The 3,735-nt window shown below is 23.7% G+C and overlaps 1 protein-coding gene across 2 annotated transcripts in view; it reads right to left on the bottom strand.

Moving 5' to 3' along the window:
• The window catches only part of LOC117167854 (short-chain dehydrogenase/reductase family 16C member 6-like), a 20,870-nt gene that overhangs the window by 16,353 nt on the left and 782 nt on the right, over positions 1-3,735 (bottom strand). The window lies entirely within an intron of this gene.

Genomic DNA, 3,735 nt, shown 5'->3' with positions numbered 1-3,735 from the left:
ATGTATAATTACAGCATTAAAAAAATGTATTTCAGTACAAATAATAATTCATCAAATTATAAATGTAACGTAGTTGCGAAAAATAATAAATTAGGAATTTAATTTGAATTTCAAAAAACTAAAGAATGGAAAATATTTGTTCAATTTTATCTCCTGCATTCGTTTAAAAATACTGATTATACTTTATTTAATAAAAATATTTATTTAAGTTTTTTATATTGAATAAGATAATAGAGTGTTAAGGGTTAGTTAAAAAATTATCCCAGTGGAAAAATTTAGCAAATTTAATGATTCAAAACCAAATTATCGGATTATATATCAACCAGAAACCCGGATTCGCAATCTGACTGTCTGAGTCCGAGTGATATATTACAAAGATTACTGAATTCCTTTAAAATTATTTTTTTTTTTTAATTTAAGCCAAAATTAGGAAAACTGACTTACAAATTTTGCTATTTTTAGTTACAACGTAACGGTGTTGTTTTTAGCTAACCAACTTATTTGAGTGATTTATTTCTATGCAAACGTTTTCTTTTGAATGTGATCAATCCTCAAGTTTTTTTTTCTTTTTAAATAAAAGATTAACAAGTACAGTGTGATTGAGTGGGCACTTAAACTCGTTTTCAAGGCCATGTATTATCTGTTGTAAAACGTAAAAATGGTAAACAATAAAATGATGGTTTTTTACACTCGCATCCTAAATGAGAAGGAATTTTTTAATTTAACAATATACTTTAAGCTATAATTGTCGTACGAAAAAACAAAAACCTTATTTATTATGAGAAAAGTTGAAAACTTACGAAAAATAATGATTTTAATAACAATTTTTGTGAATGAATTTTTTTGTACTGTTTTAACTTACCAATTATTTAAAAATATTTAACCTTTAACAAATTACGGATTATTTTTCTATGAAAAGATTACCTAAAACTCTACTGTTTCCAATTTAGAAAATAGGCCAAGAATCTTCAATATAGTTATTTGTTTAAAAAATGTTTTGTTTAAGAAAGATTGTTTTAGTGATTTCAGGCGTAGAAATATTTACTTTTAAAATTGTATGCTGTAGAGATGTATAGAATATTTTCCCTGAACAAATAACGTCATTTAATACAATTAAACATTGTTCTTTAATTGGCAATAAAAATTAGCAACTAAAATCCAATTACAAAAGGCACTGTTAAACAGATCGAATCCATTTCAAATCAGTCAGGTTATTATAATCGATGAAATGTTATTTTTTAGAAGAAATTAGGCGACAGTTTTTTCCGATTTGTTTTGAAATATAAAAACCAAATACAAAAAATTGTTTAAATAAAACTTGGTTACAACATTTTTGTTAAATACTGCAAAAAATAAAAAAGGTGGGGTTTTGCAGAAAATATTTTGAAAGTTTTTTTTTAATTTGAAAAAAAGCAACAATTTGATAGAAACTTTAACTATGTTGTCGAAATGCGAATTAATTTGTTAAAAATTAATTTCTTTGTTTCAAAATTGAACCATTAAATTGAAAATTCATTTCTTAAATGAAAATTGAACTAAGCCATTTTTTGGTAGAAAATTTTTGTTTTTTAGGTGAACTATTTGCGCTATTTAGTTCGAAATTTGTGTATTTCGTTAAAAATTCACCTTTTTTGTAGAAAATAAGTTTTTTATTTGTTATAATGAAAGTGCTTGTTTAAAAATTAATCCTCTTTAAATGAAATTGAAGTATTTTGTTGAAAATGTGTTTTTGTTTTGTTAATTTCAACTGATATTTATTAAAGTTTCATATAATTATTGTTGGTAGAAAATTATACTATTTTATCGAAAGGTGAAGTACTTTTTAAAAAGTTCCATTTATGGTTGACAATTTTCTTTTTATGAATATTCAACCATTTGGTTGAAGATTCCTTTTTTTTAGAAATTCGTTTTTTTCGTATAGATAATAAGTTTTTTTTTGTTATATAAAATACAAAATTTTAGTAGAAAATTCAACTATGTTGTCGAAAGTTGTCGTTTTTTGTTAAAAATTAATTTTTCGAACTGAAAATTTAGCTTTTCAATTTTTTTAAATTCATCTAAGTAAGTTACTTTTTGCCATTAAAATGCAAATTTTTGTTTTAAAACTAATCCGTTTTAGTTGATGATTCAAGTGCTTTGTTAAAAATTCTTTTTTTTTTAGTTAAAATAAACTGTTTTCTATTTAAACTTGAAATAATTTTGGTTTGAAATACTAATTATTACATTTTTTTTTTTAATTCAACTCTAGGTTAAAAATTCAACTACTTGGTTGAAAGTGAAACTACTTTATTCAAAATTAATATTGTCTTAATCATAATTTTGGTAGAATATTAAACTATTTTTTTCAATACATTTTTTAAGTGAAAATGTAAACATTCCATTTTTCGTTGAAAATGCTTCGTTTTTAGTTGAAAATTCAACTAAAATTAAAAGTTTATATTATTTCTTTAAAAATTCGCCTTTCTTGTAAAAAAGATTGTTCGTTATCAAAATTAGAATACTTGTGGAAAAATTCTGTTTTTCAAATCGAAAAAATGTCATATAATTTCCTCCAAAAAATAAAATATTTCCTCGCTGAATAAAACCTGCTTAATTTGAAATGGATTATACCAAATCAATCTTATTGTTGTTTAAAACTTTTTCACTAAAAATAATGTTTTTTAATAAAAATTACGTCATCCAAAAATATACTTTGATTTTTAAAATCATGTAAAAACTATATTTTCCAAAGATCATTGCAAGTTTTTATTCTTTATATGTTTATAAAATAAATAATCGAACTTTCAACAGACAGCTAAAAATAGTTGTGAAATGCGACGATAAAAGTTATTTCCAGTATTAGGAATAATATTTCTTCATTATATCGTTAATATTTGTTATCAATGTTATCTTATCATGCAAGTCATGTACAAGGATCCATGTGAAAAATGTGAAGATTAGATTGAAAAATACTAAACAGGAAAGATCTGAATAATGAAGAAATTTGTAATAATAGCGATTTTTTTTTGGATTCGCTATGTACCCAAAATTTATATAAAAAAATATCCCCCTTGTCCTTGATGGTATTAAATATCCTTGACAGTGATTAAAAGTGAATGGTGCTGGGAACAATCCTTAGTTTTTTTTGTCAAGGTGAGAGCAGAACTTTTGCAAAATTAAAATTCATTGACAAATTTTATCATTATAGGTCTTCTTTACTAATTAAAAAAAAAAGAGTATAAAGATTTTTGCAATTTCCACAGATTGCAATTTATAAAAATAATGTGCAAGTTATAAAAATAATTTAGGTGCGATATCTTAAATAAGGAGTAATAAGATATTTCCATCGACTGTATTATTAGAATGCTTAATTCTCATCTTCGACGTTACGCAATGTTAATAATGCGCTATTATTTCAATGCGGAATGTCATCTTCTCTATACACCTGCCTCGAGTTGTATTTATGATTTCGTCAATTCAATTGCATATTTTTTAAGCGCATTTTCCGCGTATTTAATTTTTTAATTAATTATAACTGATAAAAATTAGTATACTAATTTTTTTTTAAAGAACCAAAATTATTGATTGTTTATGAAGAAAAGTCACTTCGGCTATTATAGCATGTCAATTAAAAAAAAATCATTGCTTTACAATACCTATATCACAAACTATTATAGAAACCGCCACTATAACGATAACTCGAATCATGCCATTATAGTCGACAAACTTAATATCGGTTTTGAATATTATAAATAA

The sequence above is a fragment of the Belonocnema kinseyi genome, chromosome 2 (genome assembly GCF_010883055.1).
Source record: "Belonocnema kinseyi isolate 2016_QV_RU_SX_M_011 chromosome 2, B_treatae_v1, whole genome shotgun sequence".
Taxonomy (NCBI): Eukaryota; Metazoa; Arthropoda; class Insecta; order Hymenoptera; family Cynipidae; genus Belonocnema; species Belonocnema kinseyi.
The sequence above is the reverse complement of the archived record's forward strand: the minus strand, read 5'-3'. Positions and strand labels throughout refer to the sequence as shown.